Source organism: Accipiter gentilis, unplaced genomic scaffold, assembly GCF_929443795.1.
Source record: "Accipiter gentilis unplaced genomic scaffold, bAccGen1.1, whole genome shotgun sequence".
In the NCBI taxonomy this organism is placed as follows: domain Eukaryota; kingdom Metazoa; phylum Chordata; class Aves; order Accipitriformes; family Accipitridae; genus Astur; species Astur gentilis.
Genome location: NW_026060883.1, coordinates 71547 through 90750, shown reverse-complemented (window position 1 = coordinate 90750; position 19204 = coordinate 71547). Strand labels below are relative to the sequence as shown.

General features: G+C 47.4%; 1 long non-coding RNA gene across 11 annotated transcripts; it reads right to left on the bottom strand.

The window, feature by feature from the left end:
• Window positions 1-1828: 1828 nt before the first annotated feature.
• LOC126037024 (uncharacterized) lies at window positions 1829-6671 on the bottom strand. 11 transcript variants are annotated; one of them, XR_007505447.1, is made up of 11 exons: window positions 6562-6671; window positions 6119-6231; window positions 5677-5789; window positions 5235-5347; window positions 4793-4905; window positions 4350-4462; window positions 3909-4021; window positions 3466-3578; window positions 3024-3136; window positions 2581-2693; window positions 1829-2251 (listed from the first exon to the last, which is right to left on the bottom strand). It is a non-coding gene; the product is annotated as an uncharacterized LOC126037024 (long non-coding RNA). The 11 variants fall into 11 exon arrangements; XR_007505456.1 differs by lacking the exon at window positions 2581-2693; XR_007505453.1 differs by lacking the exon at window positions 3024-3136.
• Window positions 6672-19204: the final 12533 nt, after the last annotated feature.

The following is a 19204-nucleotide window of genomic DNA, read 5'->3' as shown; positions in this document are numbered from 1 at the left end:
CTGGACCAGCTCGGACTGGGCAAACTAAAGGGGGTCCTTCAAAACGTATGCCGTCCATAACACATTCCTTTGCTACAATTTTCCAGTCTGGCAACGTGACCTTCGGTGAATCGGGAACTCCTTTCTGTTCCCCAGCTGCTTGTAGCAGCTGCCGCTGTTGCTTCACCTGCTCCTGTATCTCCTCTACTACTCGCTGCAACATCTGCAGCGGATCTGTAGCTGGGTCGGGCGCAGGTATTAAAGGCATAGGCGTTGCCTTTTCACTGGCTGCTGCCGACTGCGCCTTACAGCCGGAGATAGCCTTTTGTTTTATCGCTGCGTGCGGCGGACGACAGCGGTTTCCGCCCACCAGTTGCCACGCCTCCTCTAACCGTTGAGCCGACCCCCCGATTGAGTCCGGCCCACTCTCTTCCTCTTCCGCTACGCGCGTAAGAGGGGGTGTCCTGACTTTCCTTCCTCCTTCCTTTGGCCGTGCTCCGCCTCTCCCGACCTCCGGAGAGACATCCGGGGAGAAAGCGGATGTCGGCGCCATCTTAGGGTGAGCTTGTGGCGCGGTTCGCAAAACACGTCCCGGCACCCAATCCTCCGGATCATACAGGGGAACCGCTCCCTCCTCTACCTGCTCCTTTTCTGATCCCTTCATCACAGCCCTCTCCGCCTCCTCTAGTCTCTGCCTCTCCTTCTCCCGTCTCCTTTGCTCAGCCACGGGTTCCTCTGCCTCCTGAATTAACTGTCGCTCTTTCTCCCGCTCCTCCTCTCTCGCCCGTTCACGCTCCCGTTCAAACTCCTCCCAAGGGTATCCCGGTGGTTCGGCCGGTGCCGACGGCTGCACTGGGAGCACCAGAGGCGTCTGCTCCGCTACCTCCGTCAGCCCTTCTGTCCGCGCCTCCCCATCCGCCTGCACGCCCCGCTCCGCCTGCGCGTGCATCAATCTCTTTGCTTCCTTCCATGTTAAGCCCTCCTCCCGCACTTTCCTGAAAATCGCCCCAATCCGCCCCCACGTCTTTAACTCCGGACCATGCTGCGTCACCATAGCCCGTTCCGCTAAAGCCGCGGTGCATTTCGGCCAGCACTCAGGAGACAATATGTCCCCCGGGCGCTCTATCGCTTCCTCTTTCAGGAGCCGCTCTAGGCAAGCTTTCGCTTCTTTTTGTCCCATAGGGATTTTTACCTCTCTAGAGCATGAGTCCAACACCTTCAGGACTCCTTCCATGCCTGGCCAGGCCTTCGATTATGCCCCGCGTAATCCGCCGATGTCCAATCACGTCAGGGTCACCACTTGTAGACATTCGTCTGATCACCCCGTGGGACTCGGCACAGGGTCCACCATACCCTGGGCCACAGAGCACTGACACCAATATGAGGATGCTGCAAATGGCGTTTATTCAACTGCGTCACGCCCTTATATACTGTCTGTCGGTCATCCCGCCTCCCTTAACCCTTCTCTTTCCGTACATCGCGAGATCTTCCGAGCGCCAATCCCTACAATCATGGTTTAACCCCAGCCAGCAACTATGCACCACCCAGCCGCTCACTCACTCCCCCCCCACCCAGTGGGATGGGGGAGAAAATCTGGAAAAAGAAGTAAAACTCGTGGGTTGAGATAAGCACGGTTTAATAGAACAGAAAGGAAGAAACTAATAATGATAATACTAATAAAATGACAACAGCAATAATAAAAGGATCGGAATGTACAAATGATGCGCAGTGCAATCGCTCACCACCCACCATTCACACCCAGCTAGTCCCCGAGCAGCGATTCCCCCCCCACTCCCCAGTTCCTATACTAGATGGGATGTCGCATGGTATGGAATACCCTGTTGGCCAGTATGGGTCAGGTGCCCTGGCTGTCCCCTGTGCCAACTTCTTCTGCCCCTCCAGCTTTCTCGCTGGCTGGGCATGAGAAGCTGAAAAATCCTTGACTTTATCTAAACACTCCTCGGCAACAACTGCAAACATCAGTGTTATCAAGGTTCTTTGCATACTGAACTCAAAACATAGCACTGTACCAGCTACTAGGAAGACAGTTAACTCTATCCAAGCTGAAACCAGGACACTTTTAACCACTTAACATTCCGTGAGAAATACTGCAAGAGCTCAAGAAGAAAGAGCAGAAAGACAGGAGACAGGTGAAAGCCTAGAGCGCCAGCTAGACGGAATGAAAGACCCTCTTCCTTCTCTGAAGCTTCAGCAAGGCTTCCTTCACCTGCTTGTCTTGGAGTCTTGGGTCGATCCCGGAGAAGAGAGCTTCCTGCAAAAGAGAAGAATCATATAGGGTAGCCTCATTGGTCAAGTCTGGGGCTGCTACCTGGGATCTCCGGTCCTTATAAGAAAAGGCCAAAAGACGCTAGGAGACGTCTGGAAGGAATCACAGGGGATCCCGGAGGGCAGAGGATCCTCCAAAAAAGAAAAAAACCTCAACGGTAGCTTCCTTGGAGGAGTCTGGGGCTTCTACCTGACCCCTTAGGTAGGTAAAGCAGAGGACAGAAGACTGTGGGAGATGCCTGGGAGGAGTCTCAGGTGCCTGTCGGAGTTGAGAGATTTCTCTACAGGAGAACAAAAATGTCTCGAGCTACTTACTTGGAGGAGTCTGGGGCAGGTAGCTGGGATCTCCGGTCCCGAACGCAGAGGTCAAAACGTTCTGGGATGACGCCTGGGAGGAGTCTTGGGTCGATCCCGGAGAAGAGAGCTTCCTGCAAAAGAAAAGAATCATCTAGGGTAGCCTCATTAGACAAGTCTGGGGCTGCTATCTGTGATCTCCGGTCCTTATAAGAAAAGGCCAAAAGACGCTAGGAGACGTCTGGAAGGAATCACAGGGGATCCCGGAGGGCAGAGGATCCTCCAAAAAAGAAAAAAAACCTCAACGGTAGCTTCCTTGGAGGAGTCTGGGGCTTCTACCTGACCCCTTAGGTAGGTAAAGCAGAGGACAGAAGACTGTGGGAGATGCCTGGGAGGAGTCTCAGGTGGCTGTCAGAGCTGAGAGATTTCTCTACAGGAGAACAAAAATGTCTCGAGCTACTTACTTGGAGGAGTCTGGGGCAGGTAGCTGGGATCTCCGGTCCCGAACGCAGAGGTCGAAACGTTCTGGGATGACGCCTGGGAGGAGTCTTGGGTCGATCCCGGAGAAGAGAGCTTCCTGCAAAAGAAAAGAATCATCTCGGGTAGCCTCATTAGTCAAGTCTGGGGCTGCTACCTGGGATCTCCGGTCCTTATAAGAAAAGGCCAAAAGACGCTAGGAGACGTCTGGAAGGAATCACAGGGAATCCCGGAGGGCAGAGGCTCCTCGAAAAAAAAAGAAAACCTCAACGGTAGCTTCCTTGGAGGAGTCTGGGGCTTCACCCTGACCCCTAAGGTAGGTAAATCAGAGGACAGAAGACTGTGGGAGATGCCTGGGAGGAGTCTCAGGTGCCTGTCGGAGTTGAGAGATTTCTCTACAGGAGAACAAAAATGTCTCGAGCTACTTACTTGGAGGAGTCTGGGGCAGGTAGCTGGGATCTCCAGTCCTGAACGCAGAGGTCAAAACATTCTGGGATGACGCCTGGGAGGAGTCTTGGGTCGATCCCGGAGAAGAGAGCTTCCTGCAAAAGAAAAGAATCATCTCGGGTAGCCTCATTAGTCAAGTCTGGAGCTGCTACCTGGGAACTCCGGCCCTTATAAGAAAAAGCCAAAAGACTCTAGGAGACGTCTGGAAGGAATCACAGGGGATCCCGGAGGGCAGAGGCTCCTCCAAAAAAAGAAAAAAACCTAAACAGTAGCTTCCTTGGAGGAGTCTGGGGCTTCTACCTGACCCCTTAGGTAGGTAAAGCAGAGGACAGAAGACTGTGGGAGATGCCTGGGAGGAGTCTCAGGTGCCTGTTGGAGTTGAGAGATTTCTCTACAGGAGAACAAAAATGTCTCGAGCTACTTACTTGGAGGAGTCTGGGGCAGGTAGCTGGGATCTCCGGTCCCGAACGCAGAGGTCAAAACGTTCTGGGATGACGCCTGGGAGGAGTCTTGGGTCGATCCCGGAGAAGAGAGCTTCCTGCAAAAGAGGAGAATCACCTACCGTAGCCTCGTTAGTCAAGTCTGGGGCTGCTACCTGGGATCTCCGGTCCTTATAAGAAAAGGCCAAAAGACGCTAGGAGACGTCTGGAAGGAATCACAGGGGATCCCGGAGGGCAGAGTTTCCTCCAAAAAAGAAAAAACGTCAACGGTAGCTTCCTTGGAGGAGTCTGGGGCTTCTACCTGACCCCTTAGGTAGGTAAAGCAGAGGACAGAAGACTGTGGGAGATGCCTGGGAGGAGTCTCAGGTGCCTGTCGGAGTTGAGAGATTTCTCTACAGGAGAACAAAAATGTCTCGAGCTACTTACTTGGAGGAGTCTGGGGCAGGTAGCTGGGATCTCCGGTCCCGAACGCAGAGGTCAAAACGTTCTGGGATGACGCCTGGGAGGAGTCTTGGGTTGATCCCGGAGAAGAGAGCTTCCTGCAAAAGAGAAGAATCATCTAGGGTAGCCTCATCAGACAAGTCTGGGGCTGCTATCTGTGATCTCCGGTCCTTATAAGAAAAGGCCAAAAGACGCTAGGAGACGTCTGGAAGGAATCACAGGGAATCCCGGAGGTCAGAGGCTCCTCCAAAAAAAGAGAAAAACCTCAACGGTAGCTTCCTTGGAGGAGTCTGGGGCTTCACCCTGACCCCTAAGGTAGGTAAAGCAGAGGACAGAAGACTTTGGGAGATGCCTGGGAGGAGTCTCAGGTGCCTGTCGGAGTTGAGAGATTTCTCTACAGGAGAAGAAAAATGTCTCGATCTACTTACTTGGAGGAGTCTGGGGCAGGTAGATGGGATCTCCGGTCCCGAACACAGAGGTCAAAACATTCTGGGATGACGCCTGGGAGGAGTCTTGGTTCGATCCCGGACAAGAGAGCTTCCTGCAAAAGAGAAGAATCATCTAGGGTAGCCTCATTAGACAAGTCTGGGGCTGCTACCTGGGATCTCCGGTCCTTATAAGAAAAGGCCAAAAGACGCTAGGAGACGTCTGGAAGGAATCACAGGGAATCCCGGAGGGCAGAGGCTCCTTGAAAACAAGAAAAAACGTCAACGGTAGCTTCCTTGGAGGAGTCTGGGGCTTCTACCTGACCCCTTAGGTAGGTAAAGCAGAGGACAGAAGACTGTGGGAGATGCCTGGGAGGAGTCTCAGGTGCCTGTCGGAGTTGAGAGATTTCTCTACAGGAGAACAAAAATGTCTCGAGCTACTTACTTGGAGGAGTCTGGGGCAGGTAGCTGGGATCTCCGGTCCCGAACGCAGAGGTCAAAACGTTCTGGGATGACGCCTGGGAGGAGTCTTGGGTCGATCCCGGAGAAGAGAGCTTCCTGCAAAAGAGAAGAATCATCTAGGGTAGCCTCGTTAGTCAAGTCTGGGGCTGCTACCTGGGATCTCCGGCCCTTATAAGAAAAGGCCAAAAGACGCTAGGAGACGTCTGGAAGGAATCACAGGGAATCCCGGAGGGCAGAGGTTCCTCCAAAAAAGAAAAAAACCTCAACGGTAGCTTCCTTGGAGGAGTCTGGGGCTTCTACCTGACCCCTTAGGTAGGTAAAGCAGAGGACAGAAGACTGTGGGAGATGCCTGGGAGGAGTCTCAGGTGCCTGTCGGAGTTGAGAGATTTCTCTACAGGAGAACAAAAATGTCTCGAGCTACTTACTTGGAGGAGTCTGGGGCAGGTAGCTGGGATCTCCGGTCCCGAACGCAGAGGTCAAAACGTTCTGGGATGACGCCTGGGAGGAGTCTTGGGTCGATCCCGGAGAAGAGAGCTTCCTGCAAAAGAGAAGAATCATCTAGGGTAGCCTCATTAGACAAGTCTGGGGCTGCTACCTGGGATCTCCGGTCCTTATAAGAAAAGGCCAAAAGACGCTAGGAGACGTCTGGAAGGAATCACAGGGGATCCCGGAGGGCAGAGGATCCTCCAAAAAAGAAAAAAACCTCAACGGTAGCTTCCTTGGAGGAGTCTGGGGCTTCTACCTGACCCCTTAGGTAGGTAAAGCAGAGGACAGAAGACTGTGGGAGATGCCTGGGAGGAGTCTCAGGTGGCTGTCGGAGTTGAGAGATTTCTCTACAGGAGAAGAAAAATGTCTCGAGCTATTTACTTGGAGGAGTCTGGGGCAGGTAGCTGGGATCTCCGGTCCCGAACACAGAGGTCAAAACATTCTGGGATGACGCCTGGGAGGAGACTTGGGTCGATCCCGGAGAAGAGAGCTTCCTGCAAAAGAGAAGAATCATCTAGGGTAGCCTCATTAGTCAAGTCTGCGGCTGCTACCTGGGATCTCCGGCCCTTATAAGAAAAGGCCAAAAGACGCTAGGAGACGTCTGGAAGGAATCACAGGGAATCCCGGAGGGCAGAGGCTCCTCCAAAAAAAGAAAAAAACCTCAACGGTAGCTTCCTTGGAGGAGTCTGGGGCTTCACCCTGACCCCTAAGGTAGGTAAAGCAGAGGACAGAAGACTGTGGGAGATGCCTGGGAGGAGTCTCAGGTGCCTGTCGGAGTTGAGAGATTTCTCTACAGGAGAACAAAAATGTCTCGAGCTACTTACTTGGAGGAGTCTGGGGCAGGTAGCTGGGATCTCCGGTCCCGAACGCAGAGGTCAAAACGTTCTGGGATGACGCCTGGGAGGAGTCTTGGGTCGATCCCGGAGAAGAGAGCTTCCTGCAAAAGAGAAGAATCATCTTGGGTAGCCTCATTAGACAAGTCTGGGGCTGCTACCTGGGATCTCCGGTCCTTATAAGAAAAGGCCTAAAGACTCTAGGAGACGTCTGGAAGGAATCACTGGGGATCCCGGAGGGCAGAGGTTCCTCCAAAAAAGAAAAAACGTCAACGGTGCAACTGTGCTACTGATCCAGGAAGCTCGTAAGTTCGCCTGAGGAGAAAGGATTACTGTACATTTCCCATATGATAACTGTTGTGCTAAAACGGAAAGGGGGGCACTGGTTATCCTCTAGCAGAATGCTGAAATACCAAGTGGTGTTGTTGCTGGAACAAGATGATGTTTACCTAAAAACTACTACCGCTGTTAACCCTGTTGCGTTTTCAACAACTGACCGAGTTAAAGGAGAACTGGAACGTGACTGCTTGCAGGCAATCGAAAGAGTTTACTCCAGCTGACTGGATCTCTGAGATGTGCCACTAGAAGAAACAGATTGGGAACTATATGCCGACGGAAGCGGTTCCATCTGTGAAGGAAAACGTTTTATCGAGATAGACAATAACTACTGAGGAGGTACTTGCGTTGCCAACTTTGCCTTCGATGATCTCTGCCCAAAAGGCTGAATTGATAGCTCTTACTCGAGCTCTGGAACTAAGTCAAGGAAAGCGAGTCAACACTTGGACAGACTCAAAGTATGCTTTTGGAGTGGTATGTGCGCATGGAGCGATACGGGGAGAAAGAGGACTGTTATCTGCACCAGGAACCGCCGTTCAGCACGCAGAACAAATACTGAAATTGTTAGAAAGCATTCAAAAACCAACAGCAGTCACGATGATGCACTGTAAAGCACATCCGTTAGGTAAGACCGGTCCTAACGCAGGTAACCGACTGGCTGATAAAGCTGCTGAAGAGGCTGCAGAAAAAGGCATCCTAGCACTAGTTCCAGAGAAAGGTATAAAATTGCCTAAAGAAACTCCAAATTATAATGAAAAAGATGAAGAATTAATTATTAGATTGCAGGCTAACAAAATGAAACAGGATAGGCTGTAACACCGACAGGTTGAATAATAGTCCCACCCACAATAATAAGAGAAATTGCCCCATTGAACATCACAGAGTATACTGGGAAACAGAAAGCGAAATATGACAAAGATTGTTTAAACAATTATAAGTGGACGTGAAATGTATATGTAAATTTATCCCCGAACCAGTAATAAGATCATCTTTGGGATTATTAAATAAGGAAATTTTTTAGAAGAATATTAGCAAATTGATTTTATAGAATTGCCTTGAAAATAAGGATATGTCCTAGTTTTAGTTGATATCTTTACTGGGTGGCCCAAGGCTTTCCCTTGTCGCACCAACAAAGCAAGGGAAGTAGTCAAAGTCTTGCTCAAAGAGATAATACCAAAATATGGGGTGCCTGTAAGAATGTCATCTGACAATGGCCCTCATTTTATAGCAAAGATTATGAGACAAGTTGAGCCAAGTATTATCTATGGATTGAGACTATCACACCCCACATAGACCACAAGCAAGTGTGTGGGCAGAGAGAGAGAGAGAGAGAGAATGAACTATATCCTTAAGCAACTGTCGAGTAAAATTTGTCAGGAAACCTCCCTCCTCACATGGGTTAAAGCGTTACCCGTGGCTCTATTAAGAATCGGAGTATAGCCAGAAGAGAAAGAAAAGTCAAGTCTTTAGGAAATGTTGTATGAAAGACCATATCAAGAGTCCTGTGTTCTGAGTATCTTGAGTGCCTTTGGAGATATGTTTTTAAAAGGTGTTATGATTTCTTTAAGCAATTCTTTTCAAGAACTTTGTCAGTATGTCTCCACAGCTGGACCCTTAGAACTGGACGTAGCAGCGCATCTCTTCCGACCAGGAGACTGAATATATATAAAATCACCGAGAAGTGGAAAGGACCGTATCGAGTCATTTTAACAACACTTGTAGCAGTAAAGGTCTGGGAGAAGAACCTTGGCTTCATTATTCGAGAATAAAGAAAGCACCCAACAAGAAACTGGAAGTCTAAAGAAACTGTCCCTTTAAAACGGAAAATCTATAAGTAAGTTTCACGTTATCTATTTGGGAAAACAGTTGTGTAAAGTTTATAATGTTGGGGTTGCTATTAGGAATATTGTCGAGGGCAATAATCTTTTTGTGTGTTTAGAGGGTGTATGTGGTTTTTTTTGAGGGGTTCTAAACATGAGATAAACAAAATGAAACAATTATTGTTTGAGCTATTCATCTTGATATTAACCGGTTTTGTAATTTGAATTAAAAAAAATAATCTAGTTTTGTAACTGATTCAAAGTTTTGTAAAGACACAGAATTTAACCTCAGTAACAGCCTGCCTTTCCGATTCCAAAGTCAGATGAAAATCTAGTTCCGTGGAGAATACTGACATTGAATTTAACCAAAACTTGAGAAAAGAGGTAGAACAACGAGAATCATTTTAGCAGATTAAATTGGATGGATTTAAAAGGCAATTATTTTTTTTTAAATTTGAAAGAAGGAATTATAGCGTTGTGAATTATAACGTTACCAAACCATCCACCTCACGGACAAAAGAATTAATTTACTCGCCCTTCGGGAGAAACTTGTACAAGCACCCCTCGGGGCTGTCAGCTGCCAAAACCGTAGAGACAAGTGCAAAAAGGAACTTGGGATCATGTTTAAAATATAAAACGATGTTTAGAACTTACTGGAGTTCCAGGATCCTTGTTAGAGCCACCCAGAGTCGGGACCATCTGTGGAAATTTAGACCGGTTTAGACAACCAGAGAAACATCACACATCCTAAACAGAGCTGTATGAAAGTTTGTACTTGCAGCTAGCTCCTCTGACCCCAAACTCCCAAGACCTTCTCTAGTAGCTAAAGCTCCAAGATGGGGGTGTAGTTGTAGAAAGGATAATAATACTTCACATGATCTTTGGTCCCCTCTTAATAACGGGAAAAATTTAGCTTGGAGTTGACGGCATTAAAGGACAGGTGAAAAGTTCAGGCTTAACTGCTTGGGTGACTAGTGATGCTATATGACCCACTCACCTCTTCATGAAGGAGAAAAGCAAATCGTGGTCTTGAGACTTAATAACTCTATCCTCTCTCTGGAAGAAATCTCCCTTGTGGCCTCGCTCGCGGGTGGACCTGGGGAAATCGAAAAGATGATACCTGGCAATCGCCAAGTCTTAGAACTAAAATAAGATGGGTATTAAAATCTGTATTTTGACCCCAGTTAACACCTCTTCCACATCAGATGACTCTTGACATCTGTCACTCAGTCAAGGCAGTGCCTGCTGCTTCACTTCACCTTGGTGGTGAGGGGTTTGGTTCCGGGTTTCGGTACCACAGCTGCGGGCCGGGGCTGGAGGAGCCGCAGGTGCGGGCAGTGAGAGGCTGATGGCGACGCCCCCTCCCTGGCAAGGGGAGGGGCTGCCGGGGGAGGGGCCGCCGGGAGCCCAGGCAGGAGCGGAGCTGAGCAGTGACCGGGCTGCGGCTGCCCCGAGGGAGAAGGTGAGCGGGGCCGGGCGCCCCTCGGAGCGCGAACGTCGGAGGCGGGGGTGGCCGGGGGGAGGTGGGGGCCGCCTGTGCCGAGGCCGGGGGGGAGCCCTGAGGGCTCACAGGGCGGCTGAGAGAACGTGCGCGCGGGGGTGGGGGGGGTGGGGGGGCGCTGACGGGGCGGCTGAGAGAACGTGCGCGCGGGGGTGGGGGGGGGGTGGGGGGCGCTGACGGGGCGGCTGAGAGAACGGGCGCGCGGGGGTGGGGGCTCACCGGGCCCCGTGGCGGGGCTGCGCAGTCGGCCGGCGGGTCCCGGGGAAAGCCCCGAGGAGGACGGCGGGGTCCGTGTTGCACGCACGGAGCGGCAGCGGGGCCGCGCCGTGCCGGAGCTACCCGGAGCGGCGCTGGGGGCTCGGCGGGAACTGCCGCTGCGCCGGCGTGGGGAGGTGGGGGGGAACGGAAGCGGCGTCCCCTCGGGGTCAGGCAGCCGGGCAGGCTGCCTCCCGGGGCATGCCGGGAGCTGTAGTTTTCGCGGACTCGGCAGCCGGGCAGCAGCGCGGCTCTCGGGCGCGGCGTAGTCCGACCAGGTCAGAGTCGGGAGCGTTGCCGGTTTCGCGTGGTTTTCCGCGGGCTTCCCGCTGCGCCCGCTCCCCGACCAGCCGTGCGGATGCGCCTCCTGGGCGCATGCGCCGTGCTTCGCGTCGGGGCAGCCCGGCGTTCGCTCGCTGGCGCAGGCGCCGTCCCCGTCCCCGGAGGTTTGTGATCTTGGGAAGCCCATGTCCTGGATAGCTGGGGTTGTGGTTTGCAAGCCTGTGACTCCCACCAAGTTCCCAACAAATTCAAACGTAGAAATTGTGCATCGGCCCTCCTCGCCCCCTCCGAGCTGGTCTGTTCTCTGTGGTCACCATTAGTAGCCTCGGTTTCCCACCTGTGGTACTCCACAAACCCAGAGCCTCGCAGCTCCATGCTGAAGGGAGTGGGGAGCTACACACGGAGAAGGCAGAGGCCCGAGTTTGTCTTTTGGGGATGAGAAGTGGGGAGGAACTGCCATAAATGGGACGCATCCCTGCTTGAGACATGGCTGTTTCAGCTGTGCACATGGAAAATCCTCAGATACGTTGCATCTAGCCCTCCTTTCCATTGACCCCAGGAGAACTGGCCTCCTGTGTCCCCCAAGTCCATTTACTTCCTGCTGCGGTGAAGTGGCTATTTTTCTTCTTTTCTCTGAGGATTTTGTGGATCTGGGCATGGGAAGGAGTGCGTTAATGCTGGCTTTCTCAGCCTACTTCTGGGAAGCCAGGCATATCTGCAGATTAGAGCCGGGGGAGTGGCCCAGACGCCTTTTATTCCTCGGAGGGCAGTGTATTTGGGGAGTTAGAGCAAGGCATGCCTGGATGTTGGTCTCCCTGAGGGGGAGGGGGTTTACAGCCAGATGACTGAAAAGCCTCCCCCAGTCACTTCTGGGGAAAGAGTTGAGGGGTGGCTTTTAATGTACCCACGGTATCAATGTGGCGGGTGAGCATACACCCCCCCTCTTGGCTGGGGGATCTTATGGGACGCCTGCTGAGCCAGGGCTGGAAGCCCCTCTGCACACCCTGGAGGAGCTGGGTGCAGACTGGGGACGTGAGGGCAGTCGTGACATGGACACGGAGCGGCAGAGAGTCCTGCTCTTTCAGCAGTTAACGGTGCTACCGCGTGTTCAAAACCTCAAGTGCACCCGTCCAACCGTGTATTCTCTTTCCTGGGGTTTGTTTATGGGACAAATAAACTGCCCAGCACTAGATGAGAAGGTTATCTGCACTCCACCTCAAATCAGGTGCATCACCTCTCCGTCGGGAAAGAAGTATGGGGCTGGGCATAAAAGGAACAGTAACTCGAATGTCGGGACTCTTTTTGGCTCTGGGCACAGAGCAGGTAACCACAGCGATACAGAGGGGGAAGGAGGTGCTGATGGGTTTGTACCTTGGACTTAAACTGTAGAGGATGATCTGTTCAGGACATCCATGTCATCGAGTAGCTGTTGCATGATTTATACTTGTAATCCAGTTCCTACTTGATAGCCTTAACTTTGCGTGGCTTGCGTATTGAACTTTGCAGTAGTTTGTTTGTTTTTACATTTCCTTAAGGTCTAGGCAAAGGTTTAGAAAGTTAGCAGACTTAAGGATAAGCATTTATTACTTTGTCCTGCCACGTTGCCATTTGAAACCTGTTCTGAGTGTTGGTGGTATTCAAGAAATTGGCCGAGATTTAGAGGGTGAATCTGTATCTTTAGGTGTACTGAGCAGAAAAGTACAATGGATCTTTTTAGTTGCCAGATAGCTTGCTTTATCCAGGCGGTCAATTTGTCAAGATCAGGCTGCAGTGTCCAGGGGGCCGGGGCGGGAAGGTTGGTGTTCAAGCTTCTCATTCCTGTCAGCGGTGACTCCGCTTGCACCACTAAGTGGTGCTGTGTACGTACCCTTAACTAAATTGGGAGCTGCCTGTGCCTGCCTGCTTGTGTAGTTCGGAGCGGTCCTTTTAGAGAAAATGTTCTTTTGGCTGCATTTGTTCTCCTGTGATACAAAAACTTGACAGCGATTGGGGGCAACTACTACTTTAGGAGGATTTCTATAAAGTAAGAAATTGCTGGTTTTATTTTGTCATGATGGGCAAAACAATAACTGATTCAAAATCACGTCCACTGCAGCTTATGCTTCCGTAACACACCACTCAACTGATTTCTATGCGTAAATGTCTTCGGAGAGGAATCACAGGTGCCTGCTGTGACTATAGGGACAAGCAGCATGGGCTCACAGGAACAGAACATGCTTTGCCTTCCCATCACCAGAAGAAAGAGAGAAAGAAAGAAAAGAGGTGAAGAAGGGTGCTCAGGAGCAAGAGGCTGCAAGGAAGTTGCTGTACGTGATCCTTTTGCCTTGCTTTATCTGACAGAAAAGCTGCCTTCTGCTAGTTGGGTCTTGGCTTGAAAGACAAGGGGGAAGAGACTCCCGCCCCTCTCCCAGGGAGTGTGCTACTTTTGACTGGCTTGTTCTGACTATGTGATCTGCATTTACAATATTTAGGTTGCGTGCTGACAGTCTATACCACTGACTCCCTGAATGGTTTTTCATTTCTGTCCCCGCTTCCTTCTCCAGCTTTTTTCAATATATCAATTTAAAAAAAAAAAAAATTAATAAAAATTTAACCTTACATGAACATCATGCGTTGGCTTTGGCCCCAAACACTTTATTTCCTAGAAATAAGTTGAGTCTTTTCATCAGAATATGTAAAAGATTTCTAGCCACTGTAATACTATTGTATTGTTTTTTTTTTTTTTTAAATAAGTTTCTATCCAGGTTCCAGTGTGTGCACTGAATTTCTACTGCAGTAGATGACAGTCTTAAGCTGAAGAGAGATTTCATGGTTGGGAGAGAAAAAGAGCAGATCTTGACTCAAAGGTAACTTTTCCAAGGGAAAGGTAAACTCTTTTGTTTCTTTGGGGATTTTTATTCTGATAGCACAAGCATCTTGTTCTCTCAGGATTTTGTTATCTCTGGAAAAAAACCTTGGTTTTGTGTCACTTTCCTCCTTCCCTGGTTGTGGTTTTTTTTTCCACTCCTTTCAGAGGAACTGCTAATACTGTTATAATTTAGGAAGACATTTTTAACTCTTGACTCGGAGGTCCGCAGACATCACTGTAAAGACAGTTTCTGTGCATCCAAATGCTGTTAATCCCTTCAAATACGAAATGAAAGATGTGTAACTTGGAGCTGAGGCTGAGTCAGAGTATTCCAGATGGGTCTGGTTTACTTTGCATTCAGTGTTCCTGTAGCCTGTTGCTTTGGAAGGTGCAGGTAATAAGCTTTTCAATTGAATAAATGAGCGGTAGTGGTTTTTTGTTTTCCTCCCCTAGAAATGTAGTGCTTGATCAGACTGCACTGACCTGTAGAAGTTGTGGGCACTGTGGTGTTCTCCAGAATGCTACTTGGGCTGCCGCTACAAGTAGGTCATTTAAAATAGTAACCTTAGACCTTAAAAACACATAAAAACTTCACGATGCTTAAAGTATAGAGCAGAGTAGTCACCAGGTTAAAATAACTTCATGCTTATGACATGCACAGCGATGGTTCCTTTCAGGTTTTTTGGTGTTGTGTTTTTTTTTTTTTTTTCTCCTTCTTCTTTAAGATGGCACTGGTTGCAGTGATCTTCAGTTTTACGACACAGCTAACTGTCTTAGTATGGATATGGTTCCTTTCTGCCTACTATTTCCGTTTACTGGCAGACATAGTTAAGATAGCTCTTTGGAGTTGTGGAGTGCGCGTGTGTGTATAGATATATGTGTGTGTGTGTGAATGTGTATGAAAATAAGAAGACCTAAAGTCCCCTCCCCACATCATTAGTTTTCGCTGCCCTGTATTTCAGTGTTACCAAGATTTTAAAGTGGCCCAAGTATTGCTGTTGCAAATGTTTCCATGTTTGTCTAACTATTGTGATGACATAAATAAAAAAAAGAAAATCAAAACACTAAATGTTTTATTACTTGCCCTATAACTATATAGGTGTTCCCTGTCTAATATCGATTTCTTTTTTCAGGATTCACTGTATTTATTTTTTTTTTTACCCTATGAAACGGAAAGAGATTTCTGGCTTACTGTTGGCTTTTGATAGACGTTTTATCCTTGGGGAATTGCCCACCAATTACTTCATAGAGTTTGGAATTTAACTGAAGGACATTTTGCATGCCCGTGTTCAAATAGCGATGCTAACAGGCCACCATACGGTTCATGTTGATAGCTTTATGGATACTTAAAGGTAGGCAATAGTCTTATTTTTTAATAATGCTTAACCTTTTTCTCTTTGGCATGAACAAGCAAGTCTGCCTGGTTTTGTAGGACTTGCAGCTTTTCCTTAACATCAGACTTTAAAAAGGGGAGAACCAGTAGTATCAGGTACGCAGTTAGGATGGCGATTTTTAAAATACTAAGCTGCGTAACAGTCTCGGGAAGAACATGTGTGACTGGGCGTGAGAGTCTGTGGTACAGCATTACTAACCTTTGCTAAAAAAAGTTTTGAAGAATGAAGCATTTGCTTTATGAACGGTACTTGAGGATGAATTCTGATGCTGCTAAAGTTTATTGAAAAATAGGCACTGATTTCAGTGATGATGCAGGCGTGGTTTCTGTTCATGCCTTAAATCTGAAAAGAAGAGAAGAGAAACCTGCATTTGAAGGAGGATTTTGTATGAAGGGTAATCAAACCAGTAACCTACTTCAAGAACGACTTTAAAATATTTGGAGCATCGGTTAAAGGCAAATAAGTAAAGTTTATCATATCCTCCTACATAAGCTGTGACTATTGAATACAGTCGGCAGTCCGCCTCAGAACTTGCTGGTGTGCAACTGCAACGTGTTAAGTTGTAAGACTTCACAGCCACGAGCTGATGGGCCACAGTTCTCTCCGAGCATAAAGCGCTGTAAGTTTTAGTTTCTTGCACAGCAGTGACTCTTTTCAACATTAGTAACTATACAACAGGGTAAAAGGCAAATTTAGTGAATAATAAGGTGTCATTCTCAGAGTAGCTGTTTGCATTTCACCATGATGCAGATGCTTTTTATAGCAGTTGTGTTGGCACATGTGTTAGAATTCGGTTAATCCTCTCCTGAACTCATTTAAACTTTTGGCTTCAACTGCATCACTGGCAATATGTTTCAGAATAGAATAATTATTTCCTTTAAAAAAAAACGGGGGTGGGGGGGTAAGAAGAAGGGGTGGAGGAAGCGGGGATAAAAAAATCTGTTGTCTGCCAGTGCTGTGGGCTGCTCGCTCATTTTTCTGTAGAACTCCTGGGGTTTTTTTGTTGTTGTTGTTGTTGTTCTTCTTCTTCTTCTTCTACCTTAATGCTAATAGGCATTTCTACCTTTTCTACCTTGTTTTTCTACCTAATGCTAATAGGCATTAGCCTATCCTCTGCACCTTTGGTCATTTCCTGAAGTTTGTCTGTAGTTTCCTACATTAGTAGGTAAATGTATCTATTTTACTTTACAGAGTTTTGATAGTTTTTTAAATTATACAAGAAATTTAAGTCTTGGAACAAATGTCTTTGCTTATTGATTTTTGTGAGTAGCTGCAAAAATCTTATGTATTAGTTGCCCCTTTTAAAATTAAAATAAAAATGAATGCTATGCAAGAAATAGGTTGCAAGTAACTGTTAGGGTCTTACTACTGCTCGCTGTTGAGAGATCGTGGGAAGTGCAGAGAATTTGTGTTAAAAGTTACGGGCATTTTTCAAGATAGTTTTCCAGGTCTGAGGCGTGCTGAAATATCTTTTTCCTATGATAGTGTGTTTAGTTTCGTTGACTTCAGCGGAACACACAGAATACATTGACTTAAACTAGCTGAGAATCTGATGATAAGGTTTTATACTCTACCTAACATAGTGTTGTGATGACCTGTCCCCTGAGCTCAAAATTATGTTTGATGATCGTAACAGGAGGCCGGATCTTTGATCTGAAAATTATGCTGATAGCGACATTACAGAATCCAGGCTTGTAACTTCACTGGTTTCTTGCAGCCCCTCAAGTTCATGAAGGACAATAAAGACCCATTCTCTTTTGTTCTTGTGCTACAATCAGTGATGGAAGTATGACATTGTCAGTTGTAAGAAGTGGCTTAACTGCTGTTGGAGTCTGCTTTTATGCCTGGAAAACCTGTTGATTTGCATGGGTTTGCACAGCTTGTGCTAATGATATGGCTGGAATGAGACAGGGTCTTGTGTAGTCTGCAAGGGCTGTATATGGTCCTGGTTTATAGCTGGGTGGGAGGGATTGGTTCAAGTTACTTCTGATTTGCCCTATTTAATATCTTAAATAGGAGTGAACAGGGTGATTGGAACAGTTTCATTTTTACAAGAGGAAATTTATAAATCGTTTTTTATCCTGTGTTAGAATTAAGATATGTATTTACTGGAGACAACGAGTCTAGCCTGAACACTGAAACAGCTCTGTTTTGGGCACACTATTAGAACTTTTTTAAAATTTTCAAATCATAACAGTCTGTCAGTTCATGCTTGTTGAGTCTGAGACATTAAGTGATGCCCTTTGAACAGGGAAACATTGCTAATAATTGATATTTGGTTTGTAGACTATACCTTTTGTATGCTCTAAAGTCACCTGTTGTTTCCCTTTCATTTATAAAAGTTCTGTTCGTCAAACCATATAAGCGCATACCTAAATTCATTGTTAAACTTCCTGAATTGCTCTAAACTATTGCGTTGCTGTAAACTGTTTTGGCTGATAAACCTAAGCGGTCAGCTTGGTATTCCTCCATGTATATGTGATTAAGATGCAACAGGTCGGAACAAGTTACCAGGCAACTGCATGCTCCAGCTGCATAGGAGGCACAAAGCAGCTGGCCCGTTCCTTGTAATCAGTGGGAAAGTACAGATTCTCCTGTGACCTTGGTCACTTTTGTCTATAACATATTAGATAAGAGTATTTTGATACTCCTCTCGCAGTGGGAGAAACACTGCTTGTGTCTGTGCAGTGTGTGAAAATCACTTTACCAAGATGCTTTTATTTCTAAAACCCTTGGAAAAAAAACTCAAAACGGAGTTTTAAAACTTTTTTAATCCAAGGCAAACGTCAGGATTCTCATTCTTACAAAGTATTTTACAATTGTGTAACCTTGTAGACTGTACGGAGAATGAGGATCTTGCATGTGACATACTCAAAAGTTTCATTTTCGGTGTTCTACACGCTTCTACTGATCGCAGCGCCTTTGTTTCCCAAGGGCAACTGGCAACAGACAATGCGTATGGGTTTCAAGGCCCTGTGGAACAGAGAAGGTAGTTTGCCAGTGTTCTTACTGCTGTTGCAGACATTGTTTCAGTGGATTGAAAGTGGCACGTTCCAAGTACCTTTTCCTACCATTGCTGCGTATATTTTTTTTTTTCAATCCAGAAGAATGTTTCTGTACTTCCCTTCCCTATAGGTGCATGTTGATTTACATTGCATGCTATTGCAGTGTTCTTAGTCTACCAGTTACAGATTACTCCTTTCAGTTCTTGTGCATTTCTGAATGTGTATCTACCTACTAAACTCACATTTCTTCAGACCTGATATGCAACTGCTACGGAAGTCAGCTATTGTGCTAGTTATGGTGTTTACCCCGTCAGTTGTTTTACTGTCTAATAAGTGCCTTGATGACAGAGAAGGGGAGTGTCAGAAAATGGACAAGTCAGGCTTTATATTAGAGATGGTTTTCATAAGATTTAAGAGAATGCAGTTTTGGCATAAGGATTTACATACCGCTCCCGGTGTTCTGTTGGGCTGACGTTTTGCAAGAAGCTGAGGTGTTTAACTTTCAAAAGCTGTTTATGTAAATTGGCTTACCTCTGAGTAGTCTCCTTCAGCTGTGTGTAATGAAGAAATAAATGTGCATCTCTAGACATGTGCATATGCAGATAGAATTGTAAGTGCAGAGCTGGGGATGATGCTTGTGTTTGAGGGTAGAAATACGGAGAGGGACAGCAGTGGGGAAAGAAGAACCTTTGAAGATAGTCTAGTGTTGCTCTCATTCTAGAGGTGAATGATCAACTTTCTGTACCATTCTTGACAAACGCTTGCCTAATTTATTCTTAAACATTTCCTGTAATTATTACTACTGTTGCAAAGATTGCCACATACCCTAAGTTTTTCAGGTTGTAATTTAAGCCCCATGATTCCGTGTAACTGTGTGCCGTGGATGCACAGAAAAGTTCTTCCTTATAGCTACCTTTTAGAGTTTAAACATTGTTCTTTCTCTTCAGTATTGCCCTTTCTAGGTTAAGAGGCTGTTTTTCAATTTATGCTTTGAAGTCAGACTCCTGTACATCGTTGAGCACCCTCTTGGACTTACTGTAGACCCTCGCCAGTTATACTACACCCTTCTTGAAAAGCAGTACATCATCTGGAGGGTTCAGCAGCTAATCCGTGCAAATGTAGCACGGCAGAAATAATGCTTGGATGTACTACCTCAAGTGTGATGTGTGAGGAGGATTCACTGGGCCTTTTGA